Consider the following 19585-nt stretch of genomic DNA (forward strand, 5'->3'; position numbering starts at 1 on the left):
TCACAAACAGCTAAAGTATGCCACCATCTGTATTGTGGCAACATGGGAAACGTTCTTCGTTACAAAGAAAATAACAACAATACTATAAAAGCATTAACTAAAGAGTAGCTTCTTATGGTGCATTTCAAAATGCTTGTGTGGCTCATCTTATGAGAGAAGTACTGGATGGCGTCAAAACACATCAGGTTCTTCGCATGTACTCTTTTATCGATCTTGTCTTTATCAGTAAAATTTACAATAACAAAGAGTTTTAAAATAATGAGGGACTAGAGCTTTTGATTTTTCACCAATATCTGAGCTAGGTATATTGCTATTTGTTTTTTTTCACTGCTTTTGTCACCTTCTTTCCATCTGTGAATTAATCTTACAGGTGACCTTGCTAGCTTTTATTATGCACAGCAGGCTGTATGAGCTCTAGCTGGCAAGTGTGACATTGCTCAACTAGTGGGGTCCAGTGTCTATTTTTTTTTCTAAAATTGTTTTTCACTGCAACTTCTAAACACATTTGAAAATTCATTTCATTTGCACAATTTAAAAATAATTATGCACTTAAAACAGAAGTACAGCACAGTGAATGTTCTCTAACTGCTTGTAATCAAAGGAGCTGGTGGGCTTTTTAATCCAGACCCTGATTAGCTTTAAGACACTGTTTTGCCTCAGCTTTCCACGAGAACAACGATGCTGAGCAAAGGAGGCAAAGAAATACAAGGAACATCCATCCCGAGACACTGAGTGAATGGGTACATCAAACTGCAATTTGATCATAGAATCACTAGGTTAGAAAACACCTTTGAGATCGAGTCTAACAGTACCTGTCCACTATTAGATCACATCACTAAGCACTTAGTCTACTCATTTTTTAAACATCTCCAGGGATGGTGACAACCACCTCCCTGAGCAGCCTCTGCCAGTGCCTGAGAAACCTTTTGGTGAAGAAACTTTTCCTAATGTCCAATCTGGACCTCTGCTGGTGCAATTTGATGCCATTTCCTCTCATCCTATCACTGGAGAGAAAAGACCAACACTTGCTTCTCTACAATCTCCTTTCAGTTGTTGTAGATGGTGATGTGATCTCCCCTTGGCCTTCTTTTCTCCAGGCTAAACAACCTGTGTGCTCTCAGCTGCTCCTCACTAGTCTTGTCCTCCAGCCCCTTCACCAGCTTTGTTGCTCTTCTCTGGACATGCTCCAGCACCTCAATGTCTTTTTGTAGTGAGGGACAATAAGAAGGGTCTTGTAAAAATCTGGTTGAGTCTGAAATGGCACAGCATGACTTTGGTATAGCCATATACTACTGCTTGATTCCAGAGAACAGGCAGGAGTCTTACTGGAAACTCCAAACGTGTTGGTCTGATCGTCTATGTTTGCCATCACAGTTAAGGGACTGGAGTCGAATGGGCCTTTCCAGCTTATGCTTTGAATTCCCTCACACTTGTGGGGGACAACTGTATGGTATCTGAGAAGGTAAAGCTACTTCAACAACATAGATCTGGCTTTCCATGCTCATGATGCATCTTGCATAATTATGATAACCTGATCTAGTGGAAGGTGTCCCTGCCTATGACAGGGGAGTTGGAACTTCATGCTCTTCAGGTTCTCTTCTAACCCAAACCATTTTGTCATTCTGTGAATGAATTGTCTCACAAAGCTCTGTTCCCAAAGTTGTTTTGGGAAGCGCAACTGAACTTGAGCCCCTGCAAAGCTCCCCAGTACTGTGTTTATTCTGTTCAGAGATGTAGTGACCTGTGGTGGCTCCTCCAATCTAGTGCTAGAGTAGTCCCTGACAGGTTCAGGCACTGAGAGCAAGGATGGGGGTTGGGGGAGATATGAGGGTCATGGAATCAGCTGCAAAGCTGCAGTCTGATGCCCATCAGTTAGTGGGTTCCTTTCAGCACTGGACCTTGGCCATAGCAGAGGCTACTGAGACCTGTCACTGCTGTTCAATCAGCTCTGCAGGTCACAACATCTGCCTGCCAGGTACATCAGGCATGCTGATGTCAGAACGTGGAAGAGAGACTCCATAGCTCTAGTTAGGAAGAGGATGAAGCAGTGTTTCTGCTTTGCTTTGAGTGCAAGACATGAACAGCATTTGCTAGACATTAAATGTTTAACTTGGTGACCCTAGAGTTTTCACTGAGCTTCTTGAATGTGACAGTTGATTATGGGATCAAAATAATTCAAAAAGGAGACTCAGGAAAAAAATAAGCCGGGTCCCTTTAACAGGCATGTAGAAAGCTATTTTCAGGTTAGGCACAGAAAACACTTTGAAAAAGAGGTTAATTAGCATCTTCAAAGGACATCTGAAAACCAAGACTCTGTTGGACAATGTGGGGTTGCCAGTGTGGCCTTACAGCTTCAAAGGAACATCTGGACAGATATGTACAGCAGTAAAGATGAGCAGAAACCCAGACCATTTGCCTGCCAGCAGTAGTTACAGCACTGGGCAACTTCAAATGATTCTGTGGATGCTTACGACAAGTCTCATTATTCTCTTGGAGGAGAGAGCTATACTTGTGATCCTGATTAGCAGATTTTAAACTTGGAAGATAAAAGCCTTCAGGATGTACTGCTGGGGAAGAGTGGACGCATCATCTTGGCAGGTGGGTGAGGGTGGGATAGGGAGGCAGGTTGCTGGCTCGCTTGATGCTACCCTAGCTCGGGAGGACCTTAACTCTACCCCTAGAGGTGGACTTCCCTCAAGCACAGGCAGGTATTGTCTTTTCTCGGCAGGCATGGGGAGGACTGGAGTGAAAGTGTGGGAAATCCAGCCTCATTTTTGAGACAGGAGAAGGTCAGCAAGGGAGGAGAGGTGTATCAAGGGCTGGGGATTGGCAGCAGTGGGTGCACAGGGAGCAGATGAGGAGGAATCAAAGCAACCTGAGAGGGTTTTAATTTATGCTGAGAGCAGCCTGTTTTATTCTGACTAAAACCTAAACAGATTGATAATCTGGACTACAGAAAACGGAGGTAAGAAAGTGCCTTGTGTACATACAATTGGGGAGTGGTTTTATTCCTTCCCTGTCTTTCCTTATAACTTTTAATATTACTCTGGGAGTACAGGGATAAATATTTACTGTTAGGTAAAATAGTCTTTCTTTTATCTGTTTTAAGTAGAGTGCATGTACAGCTGAAGTATGCCACCATCTGTATTGCGGCAAAATGGAAAATGTTCTTTGTAGAAAAAGAAAACAAAATAATAGTACCAAGGCATTAACTAAAGCGTAGGTCCTTATGGTGCATTTCATAATGCTTGTGTGGCTCATCTTATGAAATAAGTGCTGGATGGTGTCAAAACACAACAAGTTCTTCACAGCTACTCTATCAATCTTGGCCTTATCATTAAATTGTACAACAGGACTTTCTGTCCAAAATAAGGAGGGACTAGAGCTTTTGTTTTTTCACCGTTATCTGAGCTAGGTATGTTGCTATCTTTTTTTGCTCAGCTTCCTCCTAGCCATGGATCCATTCCCTCGTGTCTGCTCCACAGTATTTGTGGTGACGTATGGTCATCAAGGGGAGGGAGCTCAATCTCATATATTTGTATATATTTGTATTACTTTCTAATTATTTTCATTGTTATTATTATCATTCCGTTAAAGCTGTAGTTTTAGTTTCCAGTCTGCAAGTGTTTTTCCTCTCATTTTCCTCTCCCTTTACCTTGGGGATGAGATGGGAGGGAGTTGAAAGTCCAACAGCACTGTTTTGACTGCTGAATTTAGCTGAGCCGATGCTAAAACCATGATACACCTTCTTTCCAACTGTAAATTAATCATACAGGTGACCTTGCTGGTTTTTGCTACTCGCAGCAGGCCATATGAGCTATTATTGGCAAGGTGTGACATTGCTCAACTGGTGGTGGGCACTGCATCTGGGGTTTTTTCTAATGTTTTTTTTTTACTAAACTTCTAAATGCAGGCTGCATTCCTTTGGTTGTGCACCATTTGTTTCTTATGAGAGAAGTCCTGCATGGTGTCAAAACACATCAGGTTCTCCATGTTTGCTCTTGTCTTTATCAGTAAATTGAGAAAAACCAAGGGTTTCTATCCTAAATAATGAGGGACTTGAGCTTTTGATTTTTTATAGAATCATAGAATGATTTGGATCAGAAGGGGCCTTAAAGATCATCCAGTTCCACCCCCGCTGCCATGGGCAGGGACATCCCACCAGAACAGGCTGCCCAAGACCCTATCCAACCTGGCCTTGAACACCTCCAGGGATGGGGCAGCTTCGACTTTCCTGGGCAACCTGTTTTCAGTGTCTCACCACTCTCATGGTGAAGAAATTCTTCCTCATGTCTAGTCTAAATCTGCCCTTCTCCAGTTTATACCCACTGCCCCTTGTCCTATCACCACAAGCCTTTATGGATAGTCCCTCCCTAGGTTTCTTGTAGCCCCTCCAAGTAGTGGAAGATCTCCTCGAATCCTTCTCCTCCAGACTGAACAAGCCCAACTCTCTCAGGCTGTCCTCGTATGGGAGATGCTCCAGCCCTCTGATCATCTTTGTAGCTCTATTTTCACCAATATCTGACCTGGGTATGTTACTATCTGGGGGTTTTTTTGCAGCTTCTGTCATCTTCTTTCCATCTGTAAATTAATCATCCAGGTGACCTTGCTGGTTTTCACTACTCACAGCAGGCTGTATGAGCTGTAGCTGGCAAGCATGACATTGCTCAACTAGTGGTCCTGCATCTACTTTTTTTTCTCATGTGTGTTTTTTTCACTGCAGCTTCTAAACACAGGCTGCATTTCTGCACAAATGCACCATTTGTTTCTTATGAGAAAAGTGCTGGATGGTGTCAAAACACATCAAGTTCTCCACGTGTACTTTTGTCTTTATCAGTAAATTGAGCAACAACAAGAGTTTCTATTCTGAATAATGAGGGACTTGTTATTTTTTTCACCAATATATGACCTAGGTATGTTGCTACCTGTGTTTTTTGTTGCCTCTATCATCTTCTTTCCATCTGTAAATTAATCCCACCGGTGACCTTGCTGGTTTTTATTACTCGCAGCAGGCTGTATAGCTGGCAAGCGTGACATTGCTCAACTAGTGGTCCTGCATCTCTTTTTTTTTTCCTCATGTGTGTTTTTTTTCACTGCAGCTTCTAAACACAGGCTGCATTTCTGCACAAATGCACCATTTTTTTCTTATGAGAAAAGTGCTGGATGGTGTCAAAACACATCAAGTTCTCCACATGTGCTTTTGTCTTTATCGGTGAATTGAGCATCAAGAGTCTCTATTCTGAATAATGAGGGAGTTTTTTTTTTTCACCAATATATGACCTAGGTATGTTGCTACCTGTGTTTTTGTTGCTTCTATTATCTTCTTTCCATCTGTAAATTAATCCCACCGGTGACCTTGCTGGTTTTTATTACTCGCAGCAGGCTGTATAGCTGGCAAACGTGACATCGCTCAACTAGTGGTCCTGCGTCTATTTTTTTTCTCGTGTGTTTTTTCACTGCAGCTTCTAAACACAGGCTGCATTTCTGCACAAATGCACCATTTCTTTCTTACGAGAAAACTGCTGGATACTGTCAAAACACTCCAGGCTCTTCTCAAGGACAGAGCATCCCTGCTTTTTATCAGCCTCCTCCCGCACTCGCCGGTAGGCGGCACCGCCACCCACCTTCCTCCTCCTCCTCCTCCTCCTCCTCCTCACCTTCGCCGGGTGACCCAGATCCTGCCCGGCGAGGAAGGACGGAGCAGGGATGCGGCGGTGCGGAGGGTGAGCAGCCGGTACCCCCGCGGGTAGCTTAGCGACGGGAGGCGGCTCTGAGCATCGCCGAGGTGGTGGGGGGGTGGGGGGGGAACGGCAAGTTTTGTCCCTTTGGATGCGGGACTCCTCTTGGGAAGACCTTGCGGTGTAAGGAAAATGAAGGGGACGCTGGGTGGTTTGCACGTTTCGTTGTGGTTTTGCTTTTTTTTTTCCGTTTTTTTTTTTCTAATGATTTTCCTAAATCTTTTTATTTTATTCAGGCTTTTTTAATTTTTTTTAACATTTATAATTCGGGAAGGGCTGGGTGGTTGCCAAGTGGAGGCTCTGCAGCTCTGCAGTGAGCTCTGCACTTGCCCCAGCTCTGCACTTCGGTTACACTGACAGCTGGATGGGATAATGGTTTTTTTCTTGGTGGTTTTTTTTGGGGTCTTGTTTTGTTTTGTTTATTTTTTTTCATGGCACAGTCATTCCCTCCCTCCTCTTCATCCCTCCCCCTGTCTCCTCTTCATCCCTCCGCGTGGTCATTGTGTATTGAAGTTATACTTGCTCCTGAGTTAACTCTAGGATTGATGCCTGTAGTCTTTTCGTGCTTCTCTTTGTCCTCATCATTTCTGCTTTTCTTACCATTCCCATTAAAATGGTTAAGAGAGGAGGTAAAGTGTATATCAGAATGGGGAGGGGTGTGTGTGTGAACAACACCTTTGTCCCAATTCAGTCAACTCAACAGTGGGATCGGAACAAGCTGTTTTTTAACACAAAGGCGTTTTACACAAAGGAGCCATTTTAGAAACTCAAAAAATTATTTTGTGGCTTGCACGCTTTAGTAAATACAGGTTTTCATTCTTCCCTCTTCTGCCCCTGCCCCCTGCTATCCTAATTTATCCTAAAGGAAGCAGAACAGAAGAAATGGCATCTCTTAAATCCTGCATCATCCCGATGCACTACAGCAAGCTTGTTGTTTGGCTGCTTTAAACATTTCACTATGCATTTTTAGAGAATGTTATTTTGTACCGGTAGATCCTTGAGTAGCTGAAGCAGTTGAGCATGTGTGTGATAAGAACATACTGTCTCTCTAAGATGAGAACAGCAAGAGATTCATTATGTGCTGAATTTTGGTAGGTGTTGAATGCTTATGTCTAGCATTTTTAGCAAGCTAAACTGCAGGAGAGCCTGGCTTTCTCAGACTTTCTTGAAAAAATGTAGACCACTGCATTTCCCAACCAAGCAGGTGGAATTACATCTAGAAATATCTTTTAACTTGTTCAATTATCATAACTTGCGTATCATTTCAAGCAGCATTTCAGTGAAAATGCAAACCTACATTGCTGTGGCAATTGACTTATCGTCAAGCCTAATAGATGCTTGGAGACAGGAAGCCTATGATTTTCAGGAGTGAAATCATGTGACAGCATCAGATGCTGTATGTATCACTCTAGTGCTTTCCTGAAATATTTTCTGCTGGTTTTCTGTCTAAACAGTGGAAAATCGCATCACAGGGTACATTGCTAACTTTCCTGCTGGTTCACTGGTACACGGTAAAACGTGTCCTGCTAGTGTAGAAACCTGCTAGAGGTAGGCATGTACCCAAAATGTGAATACTTTGCCTGCTCAGCTCTTGAGATAAGGCTTTAATAGCCATGGAACAGCATCACATTAGCTGTACTGACTCTCGTGAACCCAAGAATTTCCTGTCGTCAAACATCTTTCTGTCACTCTTGCTGGGGAATTACAACCCCTTGAGCTAAGCTATACTTAAGCGAGGAAACTTCAGGACTGTATTTTATTAGGTGGTTATTTTGTTATTTATCATCTCCCCTGTGCAAGCAGAGTCTTGCTGCTGCTTGTAGTGATGGAAGCAGAGAAAATGCTGTTGTACAAAAGCTAGTTGTGTGTAGGGCTCCAAACCGCTGCTAGTATTTAAAGCAGCTTGTATTTTAAAGCTGTCTGGAGAACTTGCGTTTACAGTTAAGCTCTGACCAGCTGTAACCAATGTTAACGAAAATTCTGTTTAGTTGTACAGTCAGGGCGTACGGGATCTACAGAGCCAGGCAAGCTTTATTTTTCCCAAGGGGTCATTTGAAGTGTTAGAACAAAATTGCAAGAAGATCGAGCTTGGGTTGCCTGGCAGTCGAATCTTGTTGGATTTAATGCCTCCTAGCTCATAAGATTATTCTTTTTTTTTATTGAACATCTGCTCAGCCTTCTTGATTGGAAAGCTTATTTTATTTGACATTCCTTTCAAATTGTTTGCTCAGTGATGGAGGCCTAAAGGCTGCATGAAATATGTTGCCCTCTTTGAATACAGGCTTTGAGAAGGAGGCAAATCCAGTAATTTACAGAGAGTAGGTTTTGCGGAGTACTGGGAAGGAAGCCAGGTGGCGAGATTCCAATCGGGGGAAAAAAGGATAAAGTTAGGAAAAAGTAAAATTAGACTGATATAAAGAGAGGTGAAAATGGTCTTGGTAGTGCAGGATGGAGTCGATGGTTCAGGCTTAGCATCTGCAGCATCCACATAACATAAGTTCAAGTGCTGAGCTGTGCTGCAGCGCAGGATTTGCCAAGCGTGAGCGTGAGGTAGAAATACTGCTTGTTCCTAGCAGGCAGGGGAAAAAGTAGCCTCACAGCAGAGGCTGTGGAGGCAGCTTCCTGAGTCACTTCTCAGTGGTACAAGGGACTGCATGAGCCCTCCACCTTTTCAAGGAAAAGCAAGCATTTTAGTGATAAGCTGACCTGCTTGACTTTGCCTTGAAAGAAATAATGAATATGTTTACACTAGTAGTTTGGCTTCCATCCAGCTTGAGTCTCTGGTGCATCCTCTGGAGACCTCCTGCAGTTGACTTGCAGTAGTTCAGGTCTCAGAGCAGGCTTGCTACAAGAGACCTGAACCTTCCCAACAAAACTAGACAAGGACTCCTGCTCTGGGAGCACTTCCAGTCAGTGACTGAGTCCTGTGTGAAAGATATTGGTTTCTTAAAAGTACCTCTCAGCTGTAATTGAGTAAGCAGTTCTCATCTACTTTAAAAAAAACTACTATCTACTAGGATAAAATCGGAGCAACACACCAAGTTTGTTAGCTTCGAAGCCTTCTGGCAGTTTGTTCTGAAGTGCTATGTCCCACTCCCCTGGAAAATGCGAGCAAACAATTTTCAGCTTTCTGTTACAGCTGAGAGGCCCTTCAAGAAGACAGTTTCCAGCACATGTGGTAGATATAGTACCTGAGTGGAATCGAGTGTTTAAGTGTAGTGGTTTTGAACATGTCCTAATCTGCCTGTAGGTCCTCGGGCTGAGCACTCCATTCTGGTTCAGTCAGCTAAAGTCACAGATGTACAGAGGAACCAGGAGAAGTACAGGAAGTGCAAAGACTGGGATTGAAAGCAATCAGCAGATTGAGCAGGTGAAATTGCAGTTTGTTAGAGCAGATTTAGGAGGCACAGGATACTGTGGTCCTCATGACTGTGTCTGTAGGAACTTGTGCATGCTTTTGAGCTCTCCCCTCTCTGGTTGTGTTGTACCTAGAATTATTTCACAGGAATTTAGTCTTAATGTACCTGTCTACACTAATGTTTTAGGTGAGGCAAATAATGTTTTTTAAGCAAATGTCCCAGTTGTCTTTTCCTTTTTGTTCTTGAGCTCAGTTTGTGGTCTTGAACCACCTGAGAAAAAATGGGAGGAACTGTTTTGGGAGCACACCAGATGCAACCTGGTATTCAGTCCCAGGGGCCAGGCTGGAGCTACTCCAGTGTTCATATCGGATGTTTTGTTTGAACACAAACAGCCTTCCCCCATCTATATGGTTTCAATTTCAAGCACTTGGCACCATTTTTTGTCCTTGGCAGAGTTGTTTCTGTTGGTCTGTTATGTGCTGATGTAGCTGTAGCTGCTGTGATAGATATATATTTTGTTTCTCTGGAGAAGGATGCTAAAGCAGAGATATTAAAGGACAGGACCACAACCAAGAATATTTGTTATACAAGATCCTGCCTCCACAGCTCCTTGTATCGTGCAGCTAATCCACTCACAGTTAACTGGACTCTTCTGAAGGTGCATAAGGGAGAAAAGCTGCTTCTGTAAAGAGTGCTTATTTAGGACCTTCTGCAACTGGCTATCAATTTCACAAACATGAGAGTTAGTCCGTAGCGGATATACCATCTGGTGCACAAGCTCATATATTGTGCCTGGGTCTGGATCTGCCAAAACGGAACTGATAAGTTTCAGAGGAGCTCAAAATTGTGATGCAGCTTGGATCAGCATCTTGAGCACGGGCTGCTGTGGCTGGTTCCAAATTACATTAATAACAAATGAAAGTTTTGCCACTGTTTTTTTTTCTTTCATTTTTTTTTTAAATAGTCATATATATTTTAAAAATAAATCCTTCCTTTCGTTGTCCTCCAGAATTCTTCAGGTATTGAGACTTGTCTGTCATGTAACAACAGTTTGCTTACTGCACTGATAATACTTGCACAATTGAGTGGGCGCATAGGTTATAGGAATTGGGTACTGTAATAAAAGCAGTCCTGTGGTCATGGAAACTGTAGTCCTCTTCCACATCTCTAGTAGGCAGTTATAAGAGCAAGTTGCTTATTCCCTCTCCCACTCTGCTTTCACAAAGCCAAATCCATATCAACATTGGCTTGGATGTGTGCCATCAAACAGGTTGTGCCTCTGAAACACTAAGATCAATGTGGGGTTTGTTAAATTTGGGTTTGCTAGGCCTTTGTGCAGTCAATGTTAAGGCAGCCTGAGGAGAACAGATGGATTGAAGGAGGAAAATAGTAGTTCTTGCTGAACTGTTTGAGGAAAGTGAGGGAGGCAGAGAAAAGATGGTGCTCCCGAAAGAAGATACAGAAAATGGGATGTATCCTGAACACAAGTTAAGAAAAGGCCATGAAATCTGCCCCTGCTCCTTGGTGGGGGACTATGACGATATCTCCAAGGATGTGATATAGTCATATTCTTCTTTGAACCTTGTTTGTCCTGACCACTCACAGTACAAATGTTTGTGATTAGGGCTTGTTGTTTCTTTACAACATCTATGGAGTCTTTAGGCGCCTTCATGTGAATGAGATGCCCAAGAACTGCTGGACTGACATTTCCCTTTGGAAGGGAAAAATGTTTTGGTGGGGTTTTACATAACGTAGGCTGGTTTAGCTGCACTGGCTTTTTTTCTTCCCAACTTCCCTTAGTTATCACGCTGTAGGGATTATTTTGAAACACCGAGGGATGTTTTTTTTCCAGAGAAGGAATTGAGTTGCACAGCATGAGCAAGGTAGTGCTCTTGAGCATTTTGAACATCCACTTACCATCACATGCAAACCAAGCAATTCAGGACCAGTTCTAAAGCATGAAAGTTGAGATTGTGATCACCATTCAGTCCAAAAACCAACCAACAACGACCACCCACTGAATCTGGAGTAAACCTGGGTCTGCACGTTGTGCTGTATCATACAGTTTACCATCTCAAGGATGAGATCAGTTCATATTGCTGAATTATTATGGATATTTCTGCTGCAAGTGTTCTGGAAATAAGTAAAACAAGTGTTCTTTAAGAAGTTTTTCTATCAATTTGCTCTTATGCGATGAAGGGTAGGACTACAGAAAATGTGTGTCCCTCTATTCCAAGTAGAAAGAAATGCTGAGGGAAGAAGACTTTTAGTGTTGTGTTGCATTAAGATAGGTGTTATGGTGATGCTGTCGATCATCCTGTCCTGGTTTGTGTTCTTCCCTCTTGGTAGTGATGTTGCAGGAACTGTTTCCAGTGGTCTTCGTATCTGTTTGTCTTCTCTTCCCATGTTGTCTTTTCCCCTCGTTTTCAATCTTCTGCTATCAAATCCATGCCAGCATTCTTTTCTGCCAGAGAGCGAGGACCTAAAAGAAAGTAAATACCTGATAAGATCAAGCAAGAAGTGGCTGAGGGAAGGAGACCACCATGGCAGTTCACGCTTCCTTGCCACTGACTCTTGGATTTTTTCCTACTTACTTGAGAAAGTGTCATCTTGTGCAATTACCACAGAAGGATGGTTCCTGGGCCATACCTGAAAGTGTTTAATCAGTCTTTCTTGCCAGCTTGTATAACTGTATTGGCCTTCAAACTGTTTTGTCCATCTTTACCTTTTGCAGATCTTCATCCACTTTTGCTTCATTATGTTAGAAGGGTGCTTGCGTTATTGTATCCTTCCTTATTGTGAATGTCCCTCACGCCTTCTTAGCTTTCTTTCTCCACCACTTAAACACAGTTTGATTTTGATGCTGCTTGGAGTTAGCTTAAGCTACAGAAGAGCAAAGCAGGTCTAAATACAGTCAGTTTTATGGTTGTTAACAGTTTGTTAATGGAAACTAAAGTTTAAGATACTTGTGGATCCTCAAGTTGAAGAGTCAACTGATAGCCCTGGTAAGAAGTCCCATCTGAACAACAGACTTGAGAAGATTCCCCTAGTGTTTTGTGTATGTTTTTGGTTTTGAGGGGTTTTTTTTTTTGACCATATTATCATTCAAAACTTTTCCCCAACAAAGGCCTTAAACCTGTTTCAGCCATAGCATGGAGTTTGCAATGTTTATTGCAGCAACTTAAGAAATTTTTGTGGTTTCCACAGGCAAATAGACTTCTGTCACTTCTCACCCCTGACTTTGGTAAAACCAGAGGAATCTACCCTGCACATGTAAGCATGTAACCAGAACTTCCAGCAAGGTCATGTACTTGGAGCTGTCCTGATTTTCTTCCCCTTGGGATGCAGAACATCTCACTGAGCAGCAAACAGGAGATGAAATAGTAGGCCATGAAGTTTGAAATAAAACTGCAGTGGGAATTTTAGTTCTCTTGACTGCAAAGTGTGTTATTCAGTTATTATGCTTCATCTGCAGATTGTAGGACCTCAGACAGCTAATGTCTGGTGCAGAACACTTGCTATAGGATGTTTATTTCACAAATATGGTGCTTTGACATCATCTAACTGGCTTACTGCATGGGAGGTTGTTATTCTTGATCTGTCTCCTACAGAACAAGGCACCTGTGAAATTATAGAAGGGCATGCAGAAACTCTTATGTACCTTAATATTGTTTGTCTGTCTCGGAGAGCTCCATGGAAAAGTTATTTGCATGTGAAAGTAATCTGGATGCAGTGATAACTGGACACTCCATGGAATGATTTTCTGTTAGATCAGTATGAATTGTGTCTGACCTTCACTGAGTTCCTGGGTAAATAAATTGCTTTATGCTCCTCTAGCCTGAAAGCATCATCTGGCCTTTGTCCTGACACATCTGGTGTCCTTGTCTTAGTTGTTTTTTTCCTTGTTGTTAGCTAACAAAATAAATATCAAAGTTCTTGGTCTGACATGCTTTCAGGCTGGTGCATGGTGTGAGGTTGTATTGAGCTGTATTAACTGTACCTGATCCAAGCAAATAAAAGATGTTGGGAAGGTAGAAGAGAGGATAGAGCAAGCATCTCTGGTGTAATTCTATTGACATTGCAGATCTGCATGTGAGCCGTTGTTAGGATGGTGTTTCTTCCCCATTAACTACTATGTGTTGGGAATTGGTAGAGCTCCAAAGTAAATCAAGATTTCTGTTAATTTTGGAAATAACTGAATGCTTCATCTTTGCCTTTTACCTCGTACCCTCCTCTCATCTAGGCAGTGAGGTGGAAACTAAGAAGCAAAGGCGAAAAAGCATCAGTCGTTCACTTTTGGAAATAGTCATTTTGGTTTTTTTTTCCATGGAGCTTCTGCAGTCTGGGAGTCAACCAGGCAGCCTCTTTGGATTTTATGCATCCAGTCTTGTAGGATTTATTGTAAACTTGAAGGAATGTTGCCACAAAGTGTGATGTTTTATTTAGAACAGGCTTCTTCACAGTACAAGCTGTTGTACAGTGTGTATGGAAACAGAGCAAGTAGGCCAAAAACATTGCACTGCAAACCTTGTAGGCACACAGGAGCCACTTGGATGGTTCTTGGATGCTCTTCTCCTGGGGGTACTCATCAAGGATCAAGTGAAAGTTCAAGAGAAGTGGCTAAAAAGATTCTAGCATGAAGGGGCAAAAGAATTTGCTGTGAGTTGAAGGCTGTTTGAAGGCACGAGACTTCATTTTTAGCTGATATATCATCTACTCAGGCCTCTTCAATAAGTTAACTTGTTAAGCGTGGAAACATTATAGATAGAGACAGCACTTGGATATTTTATTCCAGCAGAAGTTAAATATCTGCTTCTACACCTCAGAGTACTAGAAGTGTAAAAGCTTCCTCTCCGCTTTTTAACTTCATATTTAGTGTTAGACATAGTTAGAACGTACCTAGTGAAGTTTTCACTGGTGACCTGAAGTAACTTCATAAAACTTTTTTTCCTGAACGCCTTTCAACATTGTACTAGAGGAGATCTAATAGTAGTTGGTGAAAGTAGATCATTACCACAGTTTGCATTCAAAATATATCTGCCTGCATGTGTGTCTCCTTTGTTGCGTTTTTGGGATTTAGTTTGCTTGAAAAAGCCAGTTACAGAATAGTAGCCCTTTTCTTTTAAAGGGCAGATGTCAATGATGAAACATGAAGATGCTTCTACAACGCTGATTTTTTGGTTTGTTGTTGTTTCTGGGCAAAAATCCACTGTGGAATTGCAGTGTATAGAGTTAACTTGGTGGTGTTAAAGGTAACTTGAGATTAACAGAATGAGATCTGGCAAGTTAGTTTTCTTTAATCCAAATGCAGTCCTATGTGGCTGTCTCTTACATGCATTGTAAGACCCCTTGGATGTGTCCTTGTTTCTATCTTTTGTCCACAATTTAAAGAGGCAGTGATGGGACTACAGAATTGAAAACTTTCAAAACACTTCTGTGGGTTGGGAGTGGAGGGGGAGGATTTTTTGTGCTCTTTTTTTCTCCAAGCCTGCTGTGATTTTTAAGCTTTTTCTAGGAGCTCTTTCTTTGTGTTGCATAATCGTGGTGTGTGTGCTTAGGCTCCTTTAGGCAGGACTAGAATTCAGTGAATTTTAACTTCATGTCTAGCCTTTCCCTCCCTCTCTTAGAGATGTACAGAAACAGGAAACGTGTAATGGAGACTAGGAGAGGGGAAAATCTTATTACCTGTGACAGTGTGACTGAAGTCGAGTCTTGCTTATTAGCTTCATCAATCAAGTGTGACATTTTGTTCCAAGACTTTCTTTTAAAGTACAGTTGAAGCTCAATCCAGCCTCATCTTGGGCACACAGAAGTGAAAATGTCCTTCTGTACCAAGATGGGAAATTGAGTTCACACAGAACAGGCATCTGCTATCGATCTTTGAGGTAGGTCTTGCCAGAGGCTGCATCTGTTGTCAGGCAAAGCCCCTTCTGGGCCAATACAAAGCATTCTTGAACTCCATCGAATTGCAGTCTGACATGACCTGCTCCTGAGAGGCTTTTTGGAAATAGAGCTGTTTCCCAGGATGTGTTCTGAGCTGGAGCGGTCTAAGCACTTTTCTTGCTATACCATTCACAGAATGGTTTTGGTTAGAAAAGACGTTTAAGATCAAGTCCAAACATTGATCCAGCCCTGCTAAGTCCACCACCGGACCATGTCCCCAAGTACAATGTCTACTTGTCTTTTAAACACCTCCAGGGATGGTGACTCAAACCACCTTCCTGGACAGCCTATTCCAATGCTTGACAACCCTTTCAGTAAAATTCCTGTGAATATCCAATCTAACTCTCCCCTCATGCATCCCGAGGCCATTTCCCATTTGTCTATCACTGGCTACCAAGGAGAAGAGGCGAACCGCCACCTCGCTACAACCTCCTTTTAGGTAGCTGCCTTGGTGGCTGCAGGCCTCAGGGAGGCCACGGCTCTCTGCTGAGTGGAAACCATAGCTCACAGCTGGTTTTTTTTCAGTTTTGGCACTTAAGGAAGTGTCCCAGAGCACGATCCTCCACTCTGGAGCCCTTCACATGGGTGACTGCCAAAGACCTATATGACTGTGCTGCAAGTGAGATAGTCAAAGATCTCTGTTTTTACTGGCATTTTAAATACATTTTAAAGTGACTTTTATTCCACCTTTGGGCACAAATGCAAGTTGGAAGGCACAAGTAGGTTTGTGTCTATTCTGTGGGATAGTGTGATAAACAATACTTGCTGAGAATTAGTGTAGCTTGACCAAACTGGGGTCCTTGAGTCACTGGGTGTTTATCTGTATTTGGAGGTTATATTGATACCAGCAGGACTCTAAGAGTCATTGTCTTGAATTATTGGTTGTTTTAGTTATTTGTTTGTGGTCAAATTGAGTGGTGGAGGTTTTCAGGTGGAAGCTGTGGGGAAAGCTGAGGTAGGGGGAGCAATCTTGTTCCATCCACGAGATGAGCTTGTTTCATGGGAAACGCTGCAAATTATACCGAACTTTAGTGAGAAGTTGGTAGCTCTTAAACTAACAAAACAGCAAGGTCTTTGGCACCTATGTGCTGTCTAGAGTACTTGGGTATAACTCAGGATACTGGAGATCTTCCCGTAAGAGTGGCTGTAGGGGAAGCAGAGAATCAAAGGCTGGAAGAGACCTTGGAGGGTCTCCAGCAAACCTCCTGTGGTCAGCTCTCAGGTCAGGCTGCTCAGGGCTTTGTTGAGTTGGGGCTTGAAGCCTCGAAGGATGGAGACTGCGCAACATCTCTAGGAAACCTGTGCTACTACCCATGGCTGTCCTCATGGTATGGGGGGAAATTTTGCCTTATATGCAGCTGAACCTCTCCTGTTTCAGCTTATGCTTATTTTTTACCTTACTGCCCTACACAACTGTGAAGATTCCATCTAAGCCTTCTCAAAGACCCCCCTGTAGCCACTGGAGGTGCTGTTATGTTCCCCCAAAGCTATCTGTGCCCTGAGGTGACAAGCCAATCTCCCCCAGCTTCTTCCCCCGTCATCTCTGGGGCTTCTGTTTAACTCTCTCTCCAGTTTACTAGTATCTTTCGTGTATTGCTGGGGCCCCAAACTAGACAGTGTATAAATGCAGTCCAGAGTGCTGAGCAGAGAAAGATAATCCCTTCCCTCGATCTACTTACTGGCTCTGCTTGTGTTCATACAGCCCAGAGTGCTGTTATCTGGCTCATGGCCAGCTTGCTATCCACCAGGACCTCAAGGGATGTTTCCTAATGTGTATCAGCTGTTCTTCTCCTTTCTAATTCCTAGTTATTGCGCATTGGTGCTCAGGATAGAGAAGCATTAACATTCCCATCAGCAATAAAAAGGAATATACAGTAGCAAACTGCTTTTGGTGATTGTAAGCCTCAAGATTATTGTCCTTCACAAATGAATGCACATAGGCTTTTGAGGTGAACAAGGTAGGTAGCAACCCAGGATACTGCAGGAAAGAGAAGTTGCAACCTGAAATCACTGTCATGATGGTAATTGGTGGCATTAAGTTCAGAGGGACCTACTTTGAAATTGTGACAACTAAACCTAAAAATGAATGAGTGACTTCTATCATCTTCACTCAAGATGACGGATGCAATTCTTGCATTCTGTTTCAAAAAAGTTGCCTTTTGTTGAGGAGAAAAGTTTGGGTGAACTGTAATTTAATGATCCATGTAAACAGTCTGATGTTCAGCCCCACTCATCTTAGTGGTTCTGATGATGTCTCTTCAACACAGCTATTCTTTCTTTATAATTAGAGTATAAACCCTCTAAAAATGTATGCAATCTGCTAGGTGAGTCATTAGCTTGCAAGACAAACATTGTGAAGAAAACTACCTTGGTTTTATATTTTACTTTTCAAATATGATTATTTATGCTAAATTTTTTTTCCTCAGCTGTATCTGTAGCTTTCTTGAAAATAAACAAAGAAAACCTTCAGCTCCAGATAAACTGACTTTTAAAGCACATTCTTGACTTCTTGCAGCTTCCAGCAACTGTTAGCCTTTAAGATCGATGCATGTTTTGCTACATTACTTAAAAGATCATACAGAGTCACAAGAATCCAAATAGTTAATGTTTATTTAAGGAGAGCTTCGTTTATATTTTGAAATGGATTTTGCTATAGTATCACAGTTTTGTAGTGTATGTGTTTGTAGTAGTACTGCTTCTTTTCCAAGAAAAGCTGCAGCTAGTTTTAGGAGGGGAAACCTGTTTGTGATTTGAGACACGCTGGATGAAACAATTGGCAGGGAATGCATAGGTGGATGTGTTGTGGGAGGGAGGAGGAGGTTGATTTGTGGAAGTGGCGTGATAAGGGATAAAATCCTGCAAGCTGAGAAACCTGAGTGTACGGGCGATCCAAACCATATCCTTGCTTTGTCATCCTCGATCTGCAGCCTTAGAATAGGCGCCTCATCATGCTGAAGAGCACACTTTAAGCATTGGGCCAAGAAGTTTTCAGTGGTGGATCTATGTTGTTGGTGTAAACTGCTTTTAGGGAATTAATGAAAGATGCCTAACAATGTCAAACCTGCTTGTCTTTGGGCTTACTCCAGCTGCATGACTTAAAATTAGAAAAGGTTGAAAAGCTGCCTGCAAGAAGGAGAAGCAGGGACATGTCTTGCAGGTTCCTCAGCAAGAAAATGCAGGTGTCTATAGCTTAAAGCTGGAATATTTTCCTAGACTGCAGAAAAACACAAATGCAAGTTCAGATGAGAGAAACCACATTAAAGTTAAACAGTCTCAGGCTGTCACAGTGGTGAGTGGGTGCTATGGCCAACATGCTGCTCCCTGCTGGTACCTGCGGGCTCTGAGTGTCCTGCTAAGAGTCTGGCACTTTCTGACAAAAGTAGCATTTCAAAAGTGCAGGAAGTTGATTATTTAGAAACTTGTATTTCCGTCTCCCCAGATCCATAACTGCTGTCAGCTTCTGAACTAAAGTGTGTAATTGTTGTGCTCTTCCTTTCAACAAGCTCACAAACATTAATTACCCTGGATATCTGTCACTTGTAGAAATCTTTCTCGTGTGTGTCTTCCTTTCCCACAAGTAGACCATGAAAGCCTTCCTGATCTGCAGACGTTCAACTTGCTGAGGAAACTCTTTCCTTAAGAAAACGAGAGGCTCTAAGTCCAGTCCCTCTCCCTGACCACAAATGTTTGTTTGCTTTAATTCAAGTAAAGTTTTTGCGGCATTTCAGTGAAAAAGAAGAGCAGCTATAGTTTTGGATGACATTTAAACTGCTTCAGAGTTTGCCTGAACTATCAGTTAATTGCTGTTAGATGTGCTTTGGGGGAAAGAAAAAAGTACTAGTTTATTTTTGGATGGGATATTGTATTTTTTCACTTAAATCTATTATGTTTTGAGTGGAAAAGAGGTTGGCAGGAATTGGGTCTTGTAGTTCTATATGTTTATGAATAGTTGAACTTACTCGGCTGTGAGTTGTAGTAACAGTCCTTGTAAAGAGTTTAAACAACGCTTTCTTTCCACTGAAAATCTTTGCTGAACTCCTCTAGAGGATCACTTATGAGGTTTATGGAAATGGGGGATGCTGCCCTCTAGTCCTACTTGTTTGGAGATGTCTGTAAATTCTAACCTCCTGGTGTGGCTTCCCAGTCTAGCATGGATGTTAACAGCATGATGTCATGTGTATATGTGTCCAAATAAGTGAATTGTTGCAAGAATCACACAGCATGGCATTAACTTCTATCCCTGTGCTTGGCAGGTAACAGCATTTCCAAAGCTTGTCTGCTAGACGTAAATCTGTTTTTTACCTTACGAACCAAGACAGCAGCATAGATTCTCTGGACAGTTGATTGTGCTGGACATCTTGTCCCTATGTCTCAAAAACCTTCTTGAGAGTTAGGTGGAATTTGATTGCTTTATACTCCAGTAAAGGAAACTGCTTTTGAGGCCATAGCCTTTCTATGGACCTGAGCTTCTGCTGCAGGGGACGAGCTGTTCCTCTCCTCGCAGGGCAAACTGTTCCTCTCCAAGCTGGAGGCCTTTGTTTACTT

General features: G+C 42.4%; 1 protein-coding gene across 5 annotated transcripts in view; it reads left to right on the plus strand.

The window, feature by feature from the left end:
* Nucleotides 1-2579: 2579 nt before the first annotated feature.
* The window catches only part of ELMOD1 (ELMO domain containing 1), a 52908-nt gene continuing 35902 nt past the window's right edge, over nucleotides 2580-19585 (plus strand). For 2 of the 5 annotated variants that reach the window (XM_054055975.1, XM_054055980.1), the window contains exon 1: nucleotides 5582-5723. The gene's annotated coding sequence lies outside the window, so the exon portion shown is untranslated. Of the gene's footprint in view, nucleotides 2599-5581; nucleotides 5724-5823; nucleotides 5862-19585 lie in introns of those variants that run through there. The other 3 variants (XM_054055978.1, XM_054055979.1, XM_054055977.1) reach the window with 3 other exon arrangements.

The sequence above is a fragment of the Cuculus canorus genome, chromosome 1 (genome assembly GCF_017976375.1).
Source record: "Cuculus canorus isolate bCucCan1 chromosome 1, bCucCan1.pri, whole genome shotgun sequence".
Taxonomy (NCBI): Eukaryota; Metazoa; Chordata; class Aves; order Cuculiformes; family Cuculidae; genus Cuculus; species Cuculus canorus.